Source organism: Falco cherrug, chromosome 4 (assembly GCF_023634085.1).
Source record: "Falco cherrug isolate bFalChe1 chromosome 4, bFalChe1.pri, whole genome shotgun sequence".
NCBI classification, from domain to species: domain Eukaryota; kingdom Metazoa; phylum Chordata; class Aves; order Falconiformes; family Falconidae; genus Falco; species Falco cherrug.
In genome coordinates this window covers 32,318,597-32,336,942 of record NC_073700.1, presented here as the reverse complement: position 1 = coordinate 32,336,942, position 18,346 = coordinate 32,318,597, and the positions used below count along the sequence as shown (strand labels likewise).

The window sequence follows — 18,346 nt, the reverse complement described above, 5'->3', positions numbered from 1 at the left end:
TTCGGAAAGTACTGTGCACATACAACACCGTATAAACAGTAAATGACACTATTACTAATAACTGCCCCTGTTACTAGTGACAGAAACTTATCTCAATAATAATGATAAGCTTTCCTAAATGACTTCAGCTCATTTAATCTCAAGAAGTCATCTCAATGATATGGGAAAAGATACTAGAAGTAGATATAGAAAAAAAAAATACGCATAAGGATCATGGAAGCACTGTATGTCTTCCTGCATGATAACTGGTTAACAAAATAAATGTGCCTTCTTGCTCAAGTACGTGTCTGGAAAAAAAAAAAACAACTAACAAAGCCTAACTTATACATGATGTATTTATGCAAGGAAAAAAAGCTAGAAAGGCAAGGGTGTACCTTGGCTTTACAGGTACCTTGAGCTGCCCAGCTGGTGGCACGGCAGCCTGCAGGCTCCTACGAGCAGCACTGGTACCTGCCTGTGAGTTTGGGCGGGCAACAAGTTTCCAGTTCAGGAGCAGCATCCCAGTGCTGGCTAGGTCCTGTGCTGCAGAGGCACCAAACCTGGCAGAAATGGGTTTACCGGTGAGGGGATGGTGATGTCTGGAGCTGCCCCACATTTCAGGCACAGCTGACAGCATGGCCCCTTGCAGCAGTGGCGGGTCTCCCTTCCCATGCCCAGTCTGAAGCTGCCTCTTTTTCCCCCTGCTCATACAGGTCAGTTGGAGACCTCTGCCTTCAAAACAGAAAAAAGACAGCTGAGAACACAAGTTAGCAAAAGGAAATGAAGGAACAGCAACTACCAGATGATTAATGCTACCCATACGAACCTTGCTGACAGCTCAGAGCCTGGGCACCTCTGCTGAAACAGATTGACTTCATCTCTTGAGACACAGGAACTAAAGAAAAAGAAGCTGCCCGCTGGGGAATGTCTAAATCCACAGAAGAGCGATGAGCATGTTTAGGCTGAAGGAACTGGTTGGAGAAAATTTCTGTCAACCTTTGCCACTTCATCTGGGTGCTTAACATCCCCTCAGCTCAGCGTGCAGATTTTGGGCTACCAGCATCACATCCATTGGCTGAAAAGTCAAAGGCAGCAGCACATGAATTGATCCTCATTTCCCGCCCCCCCCCCCCCCCCCCCCCCCCCCCAAGTAGTTTGGAAACATTTCCTGAGTTGGATTTTTCCACCCCGACCTATATTTCTGGTGATGATTCATTTTTCTTTTCCTTTTTATTTTTTTCCCCCCCTTCTTTCAAAGGATGGCATGCTGCAGCAGCTCTGCCTTGGCTGGGGTTTCCCACTCTCACTGGTGGCCAAAAGGCAGCAGCCCTGGGAGCAAATTGCTTCTGGACCACTGGCCTCCCATTTTGCTTACAGAGTCAGGTGATGCTCTGGAAACTTCAAAGGCATAAAGAAAAGTCAAATACACATTGAAATACTTTTTGCACAAACGCACGTGGACATTGGACATGCCGAGTTTTGTATCAGGGATTTACGGCTTATTTATTCACATAATAAAAAAGCTTCCTAGCAGCAGCAATCACTCGTGGGTTAGCCCTGGTGTGAAACTTCCCACAAGAAATAAATGAGGGCTTTCTCCAGGCCTTGGGGTTACAACAGGAATCTGCATCCTGCTCTGCCCGAGAGCACTGAACTCAGATTTTAAAGTGATCTGAAATAAAGGTCCTGTACTCTGCTGCCACGTGGTTTGCCTGTCGTGTCTGCAGCCCAACAAGCACTTTTATAAGCAAGGGACTGTTTTCACTCCATGTGGCCAGGGCACATGCACCCAAGCAGAGAGACAGAAAATTAATTTTATTGCCTATAATATTTCCTTCCCACGTTACACTCCCATTTCACTCTCCTGAAGAAGTTACAAAACTCTGGTACTGTCTTGAAACACTGGAGACCAGCAGGATTTTAAGGCCTGATTCCTAACTCACAGCAACATCAAAGGAGAAGCCCCCGTTTGCTGCAGTTCTTTTTCTCATCTTTACATTTGGGGTCTGGTCACAGCTGATTTTCTGATAAGCAAAACACCCACAGCCCAAGCAGGCCGACTTCAGTGGCATCCTATTGGGCTGAAGCAGAAAGACTTGCACAACTTCTTCTAATGACTCATATTTTAGGGAGGAGGAACATCACCTCTAGGAATTGAGATTTATTGGATACTCTAATCCAGAAGAGATAAAAGCACTTTCTAATTACTACTGGGTTTTGTTTCTTTGAAGAATTGGGTTAAATCTCTTTTGAAAGTAGATGGCTGTTTGTGCTCGTTAGATGTATAATTTAATTTGTTTAGGACTTTTTCCTGTTTTAGGGTTTCGTTCTAATGATATCCATGCTTTTCCTCCTCTTCTTTCCCTCTCTTTTCTCCCCAAAGATATGAACTTTTGATTCACTTTAGATTTCTTTTCTCTAAGTTAACAATGAGCATCCCCAAGTTGACACATCTTCTTAGGGGCCTTCTTTTTTCTTCTATTTTCCCCCACTTGAAAATTCATTCAAAAAACAAACAAAAAAAAAGTGGTGGTGGTGCTTCTCTTGCTTGCTTGTTTGATAATTATGAGATTTATTTGTTCATGGATATTTCCTGACTGAAATCTGTACTCATGCTACACTGGAGAGGGAACTCAAAACATCTACTTTAGAAAAGAAAAAAATTAAAATTGTAATATTATAATTTATCTGCCAACCACTACTATGCAACATTACAGAAGCAGAGGAAATTGGACTGTCATTTAATTCATACTTCTTCCCCAAGTCAGGAAAAACTCTGCCTACATCATTCCTGACAGATGTTTTTCTAACCTGTTCTTAAAAACCTCCAGCGACATCAGATGCACAACCTCCCACGGCATTTCTATTAATATTCAACTGTCCCCACAGTTGGAAAGTTTTTCCTAATGTTTAACCTAAATTTCCTGGGAGGCAGTTTAAGCCTGTGACTCCTCATCCTGTTCACATATATTTGATCTTGTTAAGTCTATCCAGCTGAGGGAAATGGTCCAGCTGAACTCCCAGGAGCTTTCTGCACTTGTGTTCCTCTGCAAATATAAACTAATTTTGAAAACCCCATCACTGAGTGCTATGCCCAAAATTCAAATAGAGACCAGCTGTTTGCCCTGCCCATGCCTGACATCTGTTGAGATTTTTGCTGCAGGCAGACGCTTATAAATCACACACTGCACTTATTTGTGCAACTCCACTCCCCTTCCACGCCACCACGTAGCACAACAATGTTCTTTGCTCCTGCTCTGGGTCACACACTGAGCTATTTCAGTATTGACCAGTTACTTTTGCATTGAGCACACTAATATTTGGATGATGTATTATAAAGGAACTCTTACCCCCACCCTGAAAACATCACCCAAAAATAAGTAATACTTCTAGTTTGCTATACAAATAAAGAAACACTTTGATTAACTCTCCTGTTTCTTATCCATAGGATGGGAATATACACACTGCTAGTGATTCATAGATGCTCTCATGGTTCTATAAATGAAGACTAATGTCACAGTCAGCTTTGCCACTGGCCTGGTAGGCTCATTTGGGTCAGCCAATTAACCCTTCTTTTACCTGACTTCTTATGTTAAAGGGAATGATTTAAAAAAGGATATATTTGGGAGATGTATGCCTGAGCTGTGCTCTGCTATATTATTCTCAGGTCTAGTGATTGCCATGTGAGTCTATAAACTCCTCAGTGCTGCAAAAACACTGCGTAAGATGTAGCAGCTCAAAGCTTCACGGCCAAGCAGCCAAAACAGTTTCTTACCTAAGGCAAGAGGGCTTACACTTCTGGCAGCCACTGGTGCCCCTGAGCCGGTGCCCCCCAGCCCCTTTCTGAGGCTGCAGCCGCAGCAGCGTTGGCTTTCCAGGGCTCTTACACAGTAAAGCAGGCATCTGCTCACCGGGGCAGAAAGCAGCTGCGTCACAGCTATTTTGCTGCTCCCAGCAGTTGCTGTAATTTTGCCTGCCCCTAGCACTGGCTCTGTATGGTTATTAATATTTTTTTCATCATCATTATTATTATTTCTGCTACTGTTCTAAATAACAATGGAAAAAATTCCTTCTCCGAGATTATTTTTCTTTTAAAAGTTACTACATCCTGCTGCAATGCAAAGAGAAATAGTCTTATTGTATTAGTGGGTGAGGTTCCTTCATGCTGGATGATGGGGGCATGAGGAACTATGGTCGGAAACAAATTGGGTGTTGGAGTCAGACAGCACAGGGAGCCACTGCCTCAGGCGCCTGGAAAGGCTGGCTTCTCCAGTCCTGCAGCAGTTGTAGCCTGGAAGGCACAAGCCCTGAAAATGTGGAGGTCCCACAGTGTGACAGACCAAGCTGGTAGGAAAGCAGGGAGGATCTATCAAACCACAAATGAGCAAAGAATTGAAAGCTTTTTGCTTTTTTTTTTTTTTTTTTTTTTTTTTGATTGATGCCAAATGATTGTGTTGCTGGCCTCAGGAAAATGGAATACTAACAACAAAACACCATCATTTGGTGCCAATCAAAGATTCCTTGCTCAGTCCCAAGCTGAAACACTTTTGGTTTGTTTGATCCCCTGGTGAAAAAAAAAAAAAATAAATCACAGACACATTTGAAAATGAGGTATTTTGGACTGGAAAAAGAGGGACGACTAAAATACTTTGTTTTCTTCTCCAAGTTTTGACCAGCTTTCTTGTGTGAAACTTTGCAAATTTGCCTCAAATAGTTTTTTGTCCAAGAAAAAAAAAAAATACAATTGTAGCATCTCTTGCTTTAACTCAAACTTTTTTTTTTCTTTAGCATCACATCATAAATATGATGTAAGGACTGCATTTCCATCAGACACTTCACTTCCAGTGAAGCAGGCGCAGATATTGAGAAGCTGCTGAGTTTGGCTCAGCACTCCGTGCACCTGGGACTGGAGTGCAGCGTCCCTGGCTGAGAGGACCATCAGCTGCTGTTGGAGGACGTTTCTGAGGACAGCTAACAGAAATAACAGTCAGGAGCTGTGCAGACACAGCTGAGCAGGCCTTTAGGCATGACTCCACTGACCTCTGGCTGATTCTTGCAACCCCTGTGATCCCCTGGTTATTTGGGTGATGCCTCAGGTCCCCCGGTGCAGACTGAGACCTTGACACACCCAGAGTCACGGACAAGTGACAAAAGAAATCCTGGCCCTAAGGAGCTCACATGCTGTTTTCACTGCCTGTTGAAAGGCGCTAATGAGCTTTGGCCTGGAAATGCTGAGACTCTTCTCCAAAAAGATGTTAAATTTTGCTGTCCTGCAGAAGATGTAACTGCAGCAGATGCTGTGCTGAGGCTAGAGAGCCAGAAAGATCTCGACTAGTAAGAAGGATAGCTTATCACTTCTCCCTTAAGTGACAGATCAATAAAGGCTCTTCAAAGTTAGCCCCGAAGGTCACACAGCATCAACAAGTCTGTAAGCACAGTCGTGGCTCTCTATCTCACAGCCAGGGTAAGGGGCCCAACGCCACGATACAAAACTCAGAAGAATACAGCCAAGAAAAAGCAGCATAACACCAAGAAATGCACGGTTATTTCCACAGAAACCATTTAAAAAAAATTATCATCACTTTTTTTGTGTTCTTTGTTCATCCTCCCGTAAATCAGAGAGCAGAGTCTGTAAGAAAATAAACCCCAATACACCGTCAAAATCTCTTAACTTATGCATCAGCAGCCTCCACCACTATTCAGCTTGCAGCCCACCCCTGAAGCAGGAAGGTGCCAGGACTCCTTATTTACAGACAGAAAACAAACCCACCGTTTCTAGAAGGTAGCAGGTCCTGAATCCACGCTGCACAGCTGCTCTCCTCCAGGTGGGCTAACAAATACAAGCAGAATACAGCAACTGGCTAAAGGGCAGCTTCAGAAACAAGATGCCTCTGCAAATGAAGGATCTTAGGTAGCTGTACCTGAGCTTTGAGCATCTCAGGGTCCACCTGAGCACGTTTAAGAGCCTGATTAACTCCCCTCGAGGAGGCTGAACAAGTCCCTGGTTCACACCTGAGTCAGGCTCTTCTCTCCCACCCACACGGCTGTGCCCCACTCATGGCATCACCTCAAGCAAGCTGGCTACCCTGGCTTTCTTGAAATTGAAGTGTTTAGCAATCTTTTGTAAATACTGAAATAGATTTAATTATTCACATGATGAAGGGGAGAAGACCCCCCACTGCCCTTTCCCAAAAAGCAGGCAAAGTGGCCCATTGCAACAGTGCAGGAGAGGAAGGTGTGTGCCACCCCAATCCCATATGAAGTATGTGCAGCAAATCTCTCCCTCTGCAGTCTGTTGCCAGCCCCACATGCCTGTTTTCAGAAACGCTTGTACAGCACAGAAGAAAATTGAAGATTTTTTTTTTTTTTTTTGCTACTCAATCAATCAAGCCCAAGCAAGCGAATTCACCAAATCCAAATGGTTCTCATGCAGAGCAACCCGGCCATAACCTCCTCCATCAGCTGCCTTAGAGGAGGGTAAATCACAGCTGTGATGAGATGTCCAGGCAGCCTGGTTCCCTCATCCTCCCCTCACGTTGCTTCACTCCTCTGGAGCTCATGGAGCCGAAAATAGGAGTGATGGCAGCATGAGTGGCATTGCTGTGTGTGCCCTGGCTTCCCAGCAGCTCACTTAGGCAGTAATGAATAGAAAGTGAAAGCTCCTTGAGCTGACAACCTCACACGTGAAGTGTGGAGCTGCAGGTCTCTTGTATACCTATTAGAGGACAGAGTGCAGACATTGCTTTTCAGCACCGGGTGTGCTACCAGATCCCCTCTAACTTACGCGGGGAAGATGGGTGTCTGGGTCAACGGCTCCTGACAGCACTGCCATTGCTTCTCCCTCCACGAGCTTCCTTTCTCAGTTTTGTTTCTCATTATTTCACTTTCTTTCTCCTTTCTCCCTGCTGCTGTTTTTTGCACCAGGGTGCTGTGGCCTCCCAGCCCCCCTGCGTGCAGGACAAGCTCTGTGTCGATGGAGCACACCCCCTTCCCAAGGGAGCAGCATGTCCCTGTCCCCAGGGAACCCCTTCCAGCCTGCTGGGGGGATTAGGAGAGCCACGTCATTTTCTTTTCCTTTCCCCCTTCTTAATGAATTCTCTTTTCCAGCCTTTGGGTAGCACAGGCTGTTGAAGAACACCTCGCCGCTCCCTCCTGGTGTTTTGCTTTGCCCATCCTTGCGTGTGGCTGAGTGCCATCCTCCCCATCTGTGCCTTCATGCCCACAGGTACCCCCATGCCTGCGGATCCTGGGCTGCTCCCTGGGTCAGGCAGAGCAGGGGGAAAAGAAAGCACAAATCCTGAAACGTGCCATCAGCCAGGACCATGAGGCGGGAGGGGATTCCCCAAGCAGGTTACAGTGCTGTGCACCAGCAGTTAAACTGAGGTGGGAGGCAATAAAGGTGTGAAACTCTTTTTCTAGCTATAGCGTGAATCAGCTTGGTCACATCGAGGAGGAACGGTGGAGCAGTTCCAGCAACACAAAGCACAGACAATGGACTTGCCTCTGTAGCAATTGCATTAACTCCTTTATATCTTGTTTTCAAGCCCAGAAATAATCAATCAAAGCTATGGAACATACTGAATTGTGTTTTGCTTATTTTTCTAAAATTATGTACAACTTTATGAGCTTGTTGTCAGCAGCAACTGCCAGAAAGTCAAACTATCAGAGTCAGTAACCCTGGCTTCAAGAATTTGACCATCCTCAAATTTCTTTTGAAGTCATGACATTTTTAAGGCTAACACAGCCTGTGGTTCCTTTAATAGTTTTAAAATTATTATTTCTCAGTTTCTCAGCTATTCACATAGCCCAGTGTCACATTTTCAGGCTTTTCTCTGCAACCATAAAGGTAAAATATATATATATATATTATCGTTACAGCTTTTATTGCGTGTTTTAGAAATGGATGCTGTCAGTCAATGTTTGAAAGTTCACAGTAGGTTTGTGACAGAGCAATCCTGAATCATCTCTGTTTCTACAGGAATTCCAACTGTGTTTAGTTTACTCCCATTCAGCAAAACAGATGTTCTTATGAGTATGGCCAACTAAAGTCATAGCTAACAGGTAAACAGATATTTCAGTCCTTGAATTGGGGCTCGGTACCTTGCTGGTCACCAGCCTGGGCGGGTACCATGGGACCACCCTCAGATCAGCTCTGCGCTGTTGCAGTTCACAGATGCACACACATATTCATCATGGGTTGGATCAGATTCAAGTCTGAGCCAACAACAGTTGCAGGGGAAGCAAAAGCCTTTTCCTGTTGCATACGCAGCGGGAGAGAAGTTGGTGCTGTGGCCCAGACATAAATCAGTGCTGGGAACTTGAAATTAAGACTTTGCTCCAGGGATGAGTAATCTCTTTGCATAATTGCTCTCTGGATGTTTTGGATACAGCGACATCTTGTTTCTCCTGTAGCAGCAGATTTTGGAGGGTCTTTCTTACTAATTCACATCAAGTCTTGTTGGGCTGCAAGTCTGTCTCAGTAAAGTGAAGAAATTGCTCATATTTAGAGACTTAGACAAACATACAAATGTTTGTAGAAGAATGAGTCTCCCCTTTTTAAAACATATGTGTTTCCTTCTTTGTATCTGTTTTGTCTTTGGTTTTTTTGCAAACTTCTTAGCAAATGCGTTGGCACAAACAATATGTTTCAAGCAAAGAGAGCAAATACTTTCAGAAAACAAAGGTTTTAAAAGTCATAATGGTTGATTCATCGTAGTAAACATCTGATTTATGCATTTAATGTCCCTCCAGTGAGGGTGTTAAAGTATTGTCCAAGACTGAAAGGCGCAATAAAAATCGTTATAATCAAGTTATAATCTTGAACAAAAAATGTTGTAAATTATCTACGTTCCATAAGCTACAGCCCAAAAAGTGTTCACAAAAGAGTTTTCTATGATGACTCATTTCCAGGGAAGTTATCATCTGCTCAGTAGATTTTCAGGTGGCTAGGGAGGTGGGGGGAGGTGTAAAATGAATCAAAGAAAAATTACTAATTATTCACTCTTTTCTGACATCCACAGAGGTGACCCAGCTGGCTGGATACACCTCACTCATGCCCTATGGGAAGAAAGAAGAGAGGTAAAAGTAGAATAAGATGTCTCTGTTCCTTTGGAGCAACATTTATGTGTACTTTCCAAAACCATCCACCTGCCAGCATAATAGTCACTTATGTCTAAGACTTTCCATCTAAAAGCAGATCTGCTTCAGGAAAAGGGGGGTGAACAGAGCAGCTCTTTAGTGCAGGAGGGAACAGGGATTTCTGAGCCTGTTCTGCACTGAATGCTGCTCCAGTCCACAGAATCACAGCATGATTGAGGTTGGAAGGGACCTCTGGAGGCCAGCTGGTCCATCCTCCCCACTCCAGCAGAGCCACCTAGAGTCAGTTGCCCGGGACCGTGTCCAGGTGGCTTTTGGATATTTTTGATGGACAGTCTACAGCCTCCCTAGGCAACCCATGGCAGTGCTCAGTCACTCTCACCATCGCACTGCCTATAGTTCAGATTTGCATCAGCTATGAAGAATAGGTGACAACAACAGGGTTGTGAGAGAAATTAAATGCACACCTTTGTTCTATCACCTTCCTAGGCTACAGCAATTGGCTGTGGTCAATAAATCAGCAATCATGAATTTGGTGCGTTTAGTCAATTCCTCTTCTGCAGATTCAAGCCCTCTTGAGAGATTTGTTATTATCCAGGAAATGCCTCTAGGAATCCTTCCTTTAAAATCCTTAAAGATTTTATCTGACATGGTTTAACAGGGCAGCACAGGGTCTCTGTTGTCAAAATCCACTAAAAATGTTGAAAAATAAGGCTTATGTTGTGTTCCAGCCTAAGCTGATCTTTTGAATGGGAGAAAGTTTCCTCCTAAAGCAATTTGTCTGAGGCCCAGCTCAACTCCTGTAACTTTTTCCAGCCGGTTTCCCCACTCTGTGCTCTGGATCGCACAGCTGGTTATGGGCTTGGTGAGTGGCAGAATTTCCCTGTACACTGTTCCCTTCCGAAGAACACCACCTCAGCCCTGTTAGAAACAACTCTGCCATCAGCCGTTTCATTTCCACCAACTGTATGCTCCTGAGCACCTGTATCCCAGGCTTCAAGTTTGGCGTTAAGAGTTAATTACACTGACAGTGCTGCCTTGCTCTAATTCATTGCAAAACAATTGAACTTCTATTTGATCTCATTTCTTGAAAGTGAAACCAGGCAGGGCGGGTGAGAGGGAGATCTGTAAAATGCACTCACAGGTCAGTGGAGTTAGTTCCCGTCGTATCACCGCACACACGATGCTGCCCACATCAATAGGCAGGCATGCCATGTGTGTGCCGCCGGAGGGCTGGACGTCAGGTAGGACGGGAGCAATTTGGTATGAAGGTGTGAGATGGCTGCCAGGTACCGCATCGGCACCATCCTCTGCAAAGGGTCAGTTCGGGCGAGGAGGTATAAATGCAGGAATTCACTTGAGACTGAAACACTGACCCGGCAAAATCCTGTTCAAGAGAGTTATTTGAGCTCTTAATTGGAATCAGGAAGAAAAGCTGGTTTGGGCATTTGCAGGTTATTGTTGGGGTTTTTTATAGTGTTTAAAATCACAGAACTCAAAATTCCTTTTTAGTATTTTTTTGCATGAAAAAAAAATATTCTTAAATTACATAGCAAGAGAGAGACACAGATCAGGTACTCAGGAATTATCTTTTCTCTGCTAACATGGGCACATTGTTGCTGTTGTAAAATCACAGCTTGACTGAGCATGGTGGGGTCACTGTGCTTAACTCGCAGCATCCATATCTGTGGCGCTGTGCAAATTTCTTTTGAAGTGAGCTGGTATTTCGACTCAGTGAGTCAAAGTGAGCTGATACTTGTTTCTCAAAGAACAGAATGACATGAAAAACTTATCATCATATTGAGATAATAGCCAGGTTTGGGCAGGAGACAGTTCTTCTGTCAAAGTCAAGATGCAATTTTATAATGTCAACTTACTTCTGCAAGTAAGGAAAAAATCTGAAAAATAAGAAAAAACCGAACTTGGTCCATATTTATCAAGACGTTTCATTTTGTACATAAAAAGCTGCTTGACTTGAATTGAAACTTTTTTTAAAAACCCAAACAAATCACTGTCCCTTTTTGCTTATTTTGGTCTCATGCATCTGAGAAAACTTCAAAAGATTTTTCAGGTCGAGAGATCCAGCAGAGAACAGCCTTCTTTCTCAACAGTTTGTGTGAGGCAAGAAAAGTTTTTCAAAAAGTCCTAGCAACTACAAGTAATTACTAATAAAGCACCAACTATCAGCATGATCAAGCCACAGCTCTAACAGTCTTAGGAAGCAATTCTCTGTACTTTTGGCTTAACGAAGCAGCAACAACAATCACAGTCTTTAACTCCATGGAGTAAACAACCTCTCTCCTCACGTGCTTGGCTACGAACAATGCCAGCCTTTGCACAGCAAGAGCTCAGGTGCTCATGGGCGACCTACCCATCGCTGCTTTGACCATAGCTATGTGAGGTCCACCTTACACTGTCATATCTGAAACTCAGAGAAGAAATCTACCCTATATTAACGTGCTAACACTCTTTAATGTTGTTTAACCATTGTCCGTGTTGCAAGAATGTCTTTCGGTCCCGAGCACATTAATAGCCTCTGCTTGTAGCCGTTCTCACCGCACACTGGCCTTGCAGCTTACAGGCACTTACAGCCATACGTGGAAGCAGCCGCAGCACTATCCTGCCAATTCCTATGACCCCCGAGGCCCAGGGTGTTTAAGGGAAAGTCTTTCACTTCTTACATTCCTGAGCAATTTTGGCCATGGCAGTGCTTCAGCTCAGGGACTGCAATCTATTCTTCCACCCTTTCAGCAGCTGCAAAACCAAACTATTTACAGGGTGCCTAAATGCTTCCAACTTCTGCTTTGCTAAGGTCACATTTTTTTCCAAAGAGTTTATTTGTAAGAACTTTCCACTGTGCTGTTCACCACCCCTTCTGACTCATTAACATTTTCCCAATAGCTGAAGATGAGGGGGGGCAAAAAAAAAAAAAAAAAAAAAAAAAAGCCTGCTTTAGGCTACTGATGTAAGATAGTATAAATCAAGTTCTATTTTCACTCTGTACTGGATCCAAACCTAACAATCCATAAAGGTAAAGGTACCTTTACAACTACAGTTACTAATATATATAGTTACTAAACAAATAACTGGAATCTAAGATGACAGGTGCATAAATAATGACTGTGAAGGAAATAGCATAAAAGAATGGTAGTTTTCTACGTTTACATTACCATTTTTACATGACTAGCTCATCTAGTATTCTAAGTGCTATTTCAGTGTCTTGCTGCAAAAGGATTTTCAACCATATTGCTCTGTAGACTATATGATTTCTTTCCTTAATATAGCATTCGAGCTGAATTAACTATCTGTATGATCACTTCAGTAACAAATCACTGCCAGGACAAATTGCTCAAAACATGCTTTGTTACAGGTTATAAACACAGAATTTAAGAGGCAAACCAGGGTTTTCAACCAAACCTCTAGAACGCTACAGTAAAGGCTCTACCATGATTAAAATGCTGCAAGACGGCCACATCCCTGAGCTGAGGACCCTTAAACCACATCTCTGTTTGGTTGTAGTGTGCCCCCACAAGAAATTCTCCATGTGTTTTAAGAAGCAGTCAGAGAGATCAGGTTATTTTTCTCTTTAATCCTTAAAGCAAATGAAGGCATGTGTCAGAGCTGTGCTCTCCAGTTGCCTCTGCTGTAACTGGGATGGCGAGGCTTGCTGGGAGAAAATGATTTCAGCTTTATTGCTTTGCTGAATCAGGGCCTTAGGACTGACTGGTGAAAATGAGTAATTTGAAAAGTACAAGCTCATTTTGTACTTCTGCTAACTGACACAACAGTGTCCTTGCTTAATATGGAAACTCATGATCTCAGGGGTGTCTTTCCTCCTCCATCTGAAAACCAACAGGGATGACTGTTCTTGTGTGCCCTCTATGAACCGGTGACACTGATTTAAATAATCATTTCCACACCTTTATTGTACTTTGTCACACAAACTTTTTCTACAGATGACCTTTTGGAGCTGGAAACTCTGAACATTGTGGAGAGAACATAATTTCCTACCTGCTACTGTAAGGGAGACTTGCAGCGGCAGCCCTGCGCAATGGCCCAGGCAAATAAAACATGTGAATAGCAAGATCAGGTGAGGAATTATGGTGAAATGAACAATGATCAAAGTAAGCTGAAGAGCTGGATCCTACAGGACAAGAGGAGCTAGCCGCCTTCTTCTAACTCAGTTTTTAACTTCTGCTGTTGGGAGCAGAATTTCAGGCACCTTGAAATCAAGAAGACCAGTAAAAATGGGGAGACACTCTGTCCCAGGCAAGGGAAAAAAGTGAAACTGCTGAAGTCTTCACCGTTGCAACAGAACAGGTACTTTGTAATTTGTAAGATACCTCTTAGTAGCCATCATGAAGCACTTGGGTCCAGATGAGGGAGATCCCAGCCTTTTATGAAGCATTAACGCAGTGCATGTGAGAAATACAAAGGTCTATGGGGAAAAAATTTAATATTTTGGTTCAAACAGGTACAAGAACTGGAAGACGGCACCCCACTGCCCGTAACGGTGTATCTCAGCCGCAAGCCTGCAAGCAGAAGGGGAAGGAACTCCCATAAAGGACAGGGTTAGTGTACCAAGGGCAGGATGGCTCCAGCTAAGGACAGTGCTGAGCCAGGGGCATGTGAAAGTATCTGTGGCAGATATTTGGAAATTCCTCAGCAGATCCCTTCTGCCAGGGCACAGGCTCTGGTGTATAACCTCACTCCTGGCCCCGTGGGCTGGGACGCAAGGGTGAGTGGAAAGACTGTGCTGCTTTGTTAGCGCTGCACAGCCCAAATGGGCTTCCTCTTGGTCTCTGAGACTGGTGATGGAGAACACAAGAGGCCAAGCTAAAAAGCTTTGAAGACAGAGACAAAGAGGTCAAAGAATCAGCCACGGTCTGCGAACTAATGGCTTTTTGCCATTGTACAGGATGAAGAGCACGGTCTGTCTCCACCAACACGATCAGCGTAACAGCACAGCAGTGGGCGCTGCGCGAATTAGGGCGAAATGCTGATGTCCGCTGAGACGTCTGACTGCAGTGGGAGGGCTTGTACTCCCTCTGCCTTGAAGCCTCAGTCTTTGAGCACCACACTGGGGATTTCTGCCTTTTGAAAGCCTGCTTTGAAGAGCCGTACCTGAATAAAGATATCAGATACATACCACAGATAACTTGCTAGGAATACCTGTTCCCAAAAGGTCTAGTGTAGTCTCCTGATGAAATAAATGTATTTATTCCATAGGTGGAGTGCCAGAGATGCACATCAGGAGTATTTAGACCCATGAAATCCTGAGAACAGAAAACCAGCAAGTCAGCTGTGAGTCCTGACACTAAGCGGCAGGGGTTGTACTCCCCAGCAGTGGCACCAAGCAGCTTTCCTGCTTAACCCCAGGGAGCTCTGCCTACTTCAGGGCAAAGAGGAATAAAAGTCTGTTTGTCATCATGGGGCCAAAACAGTGGTAGGCAAGTTAATCCATCTCACAAGATTCCTGTCGTCATCTTCTCTACAGCTTTTAGGTTTTCCCCCTTTTCCAGTACAGGTGTACAGAGAAAAACAGCAGAGTGATGAAAGATTAAATAAGAATAAGTTGAATGACAGATTCAATGGATATTATATAATGAACACATTCTTCAGAATTCTTTAGAAGCAAGATTTGTCTCGTATAAATAAGATGGAGTATTTCAGCATGGCATGGGACCATTTCTGTCCATCTGGCTTTGCAGAGAAATTATGTGGGGAAGCAGAATTCACTTCAAGCACTGGGAAAAAAGAAGAACTGAAATGATATTGGTAAAAGAAACAAACAAAAAAGAATCCTGACTAACGCTATTTAAAAATGTGGAGCTGTTCTAGGAAATTTAAAAAGAAGTGGGAACTGATGGAAATGAAAGAACTAAGCTTTGAATTTAGTAAACGATGCTTACTTGATTACACCCATATGCAGTCACTGATGAGCTCTTGAGCAGAACTGATAAAAAATTGGATTGTTTACATGTATTAAACCAAGCAAATGGGAATCTGAGTTCAATGCGCCAAAAAACCTTGAGAATAAAAATGCTAGCAATAATTGCTACATTTTATGTGCCAATGGCATGCCGGCAAGGATTCTGCATCAAATTCTGACCAATGGAAAAAGGTTGGGTGTGTGAAACTGTAATATCACTTATCTACCAAGCAGGCCACCTGATGACTGACAACTTTAATTTTAGCGTGAAATTGGCTGACTAGCTGTTGAAACATCCATCCCTTTTGACAGGGATAGTAGTCTCCGGATATTTACCACTAGAAACTTCCAAAGTCAGCCTCCTGCTCTACTCATCTTCATTTCAAGCAGCAAAGAAAGCAGCCTTAAGTGAAATTACAGCTCTCCATTGATGAACAGGGCAGTGATTTTCTCATGCTTTTGTTGGCACATACTGTGCCTGCCTCTATGGAAACATCCATGTGCTCCTGAGAAAATATAAGTACTGGGGGGCTGCGTACCTGGAAGGCAAAGTGCAGTCTTTGAGGTAGAGGTGTGAGTTAAAATTAAAGAGACTTTATTTTGTATGGAACAGATAGGTGGATTGGGAAGGCAGACTTTTGACCAGAACCCTTTTTGTGTTCACAGCTGAATGCAGGCCCAGCAAAAGAAAAGAGCTTGAATTTATTCTTGGGTTCTATGTACATGATCTTACATAAGAAAGCTATGAATATAATCTAGTAATGGGGTTATAGCACACAGTACCTTATGGCACTTGCACAGAAAGCTACAATCTGTCTTTTCAAAATAATTAATTGGGAGAGAGAATAGTCAAAATAACCATGACTACTGTACATTTACTGTATTACTAAATACCCCGAGTATTACAGTGCTCTCCTGCCTGGACAGAAGAGATATTTGAGTCTGAAAATAGCTGTGCTTTGGTAAGCTAGGAGAAAAGCGTCTCTCATTTTTAAGCTGCAATCTCATAAAGACCTGACGTGTTTCTAAAGCCTTTGCATTTGTGTGTCTTTGCTTATTTAGGAATGTCATTAGTACTTGCAATCATTTAATTATTCTGATTTTGATATTTGCCATCCAGTCTGGGTTAAGGGAGTGTTTACAGCTAAACAACAATTAAAACACAAGCCAGATAGCAAATTCCCAAATCCTTCCAAATCAGCCTTGAATTGTGAGCTGTCTTCCTCCAGGACTGTTTTCTACCAGAGAATCCACCATCAATTCCAGGGACTTTGCCACAGCACCATGTGCGGATTTTTTTTTCCCTCCAATTCTATATTTAATCATACTTGGAGTTCTCCAGATCAGTCCATGCACTTCTAAAATATTTGGTTTCACAGTGAAAAAGGTCCACAGTGCACATCCCTTCATCCACTGCAACAAGAGACTTTCCAACAGCCTATGGCCAAGAGATCAAGACAGCCATTCCATAGGGAAAGAGACAACATTAAAAGAAATCAAAACCCCATAAAAGTATCTGCCAAAATACAAATATTTCTTACAGATTTCTGGCTATTAGGATGCTATTTGCCATTTTGCTTCTGCTATTTTGGCTGCCTGGTGCCCCAGAGTAGTTGTAAACCTTACCCATAGCAGCTCTGGAGTGACTTTGCTGTGCCAAAGCAGGACACAGGATACTAATGGTGTTTAACTTTCCTAAAAATGCCATCTAAACAGTGACCTAAGGGAACGGTAAAGTACATATGAAGCCTGAATGCTGCATTGACTTTTGGATTGCAACAGAAGGCTTCCACAGAATTGAAGGATTACTGCTAATTTTTATGCAAAAAGGAAAAATAGAACTGACGAGTATAACTTGTACACATAGAGTATGCTGAATGCTGCATCAGCCCAGAGACTATTAGCACATAATTAATTAAAATGGTTTGGCACTTAGGCTTATGCTACTGACACTATGAGAGCTGATGTTGGCCCACTTTCTCTTCTCATTACAATCCATGTCAGTAGGATAGACACATCTGAAACCATTTCCTGCTCTTTGCTACAGTATTTGCCAATAACAGGAGAAATTGCGGCTGTAAAAGTGAAAAAGCATCTCCAGCATTGCAATGGAGGAATAAATTATCCTCTGGTGCCGATTACAATTGCAACGTAATTTGGTGAGAAAAAATTAACTCCTCCTCCTGATGTGGTCAAGGGAATGGTTTTGTGGTGCTACGAAACTATGCATTGATTTGTGGCACTCAGTAATGAAGGATTACCATGAACAGTCTTTAAGACATGCTTGGGTAAGCTTGAGATGCTCTCTCACCCCAGGCTTATGAGTTTACAAGCTTGCCTGCCCTCGGTGAAGTCATCCATCAGCAAGAAATTGTTCTTTCCAGAATCAGACCTTCATTAGTGTTTTCTTAAGGACCCATTCCTGAAAAAAAAAAAAAAAAGAAAAGAAAAAAAGTGAAAAAAGAAGGAAAGGTGTGCAGTCAGCCCTCAGTGCCTGTTTAATAGCAGAGTGACATGCTTTTGCAGGTGAGCGCCCCAGGCAGCTGCCAGAACTTCTCACCAGAGCATACCACCAAGATCAGCCTTGCACAGAGCTGAAGGTCTCCTGCTTTGGAAAACAAAGCAGGAAAGGTAGATGTGTATAATAATGAAACAGGGAATTAAATAAAATTTTTAAAAAGTCAGATTTTTGTAAACTTCAAGAGAAAAAGTTTCAGCTTGCATTTTTTGGGAGATAATTTAGCTCCTTTAAAAATCCCCTGAATTAGAATAGGTTCTCTTTGCCAGAAAATATTTTCTTCCAAACGACTGTAGTCCAAGACTGTAGGAAACCCAAAGGGCTCTTTCTTTCTTAGGTTTAAGGACAAGGACTTGCTCTGACTTTGCACGCAAAGGCAGATCGTCAGTGTGGGTAAGTCCTCCGAGCTGCTTCGACCTCAGCGGGGCTACGCTGTTACCTCAGCTCAGGCTCAGTCTGCAGCACAACCGTCTTGACAATACCGTGGTCTGTGCCGCTGCACGCTTTCAATGCAACTCTTGAGGATTTATTAGTGTTGCAGTGTCACCATGAGCTGATTAATTATCAAGGATTTCTGCAGAGCAGCTAAAGGGAGAGAAACATGCTTTGAAGAACAGCATCATCCGTGCCAGCCTTGTAGCAGAGAGCTAATTATTTCTGCCTATGTCATTGTTGTTGCCATCAGAGGGGAGAAGCTGGCGTTTCTCCAGCTTCTAGTACTTTAAGGTAATAACGAAGAGTGTCTCAGCATGCTGGATGTTAGAAGGAGATTTAACGTGCTTGCTGAATTTTGTATCGAGCTCCTGATTTGTGTCAGCAAG

At 43.3% G+C, this 18,346-nt stretch overlaps 2 long non-coding RNA genes across 2 annotated transcripts in view; one reads left to right on the top strand and one right to left on the bottom strand.

The window, feature by feature from the left end:
• LOC114015595 (uncharacterized) overlaps positions 1-806 on the top strand; it is a 34,959-nt gene extending 34,153 nt beyond the window's left edge. The window contains exon 3 of the long non-coding RNA XR_003559606.2: positions 693-806. This is a non-coding gene — a long non-coding RNA (uncharacterized LOC114015595). The remainder of the gene's footprint in view (positions 1-692) is intronic.
• Positions 87-6,295, bottom strand: LOC114015596 (uncharacterized). Its single transcript, XR_003559607.2, has 3 exons — positions 5,750-6,295; positions 806-950; positions 87-711 (listed from the first exon to the last, which is right to left on the bottom strand). It is a non-coding gene; the product is annotated as an uncharacterized LOC114015596 (long non-coding RNA).
• Positions 6,296-18,346: the final 12,051 nt, after the last annotated feature.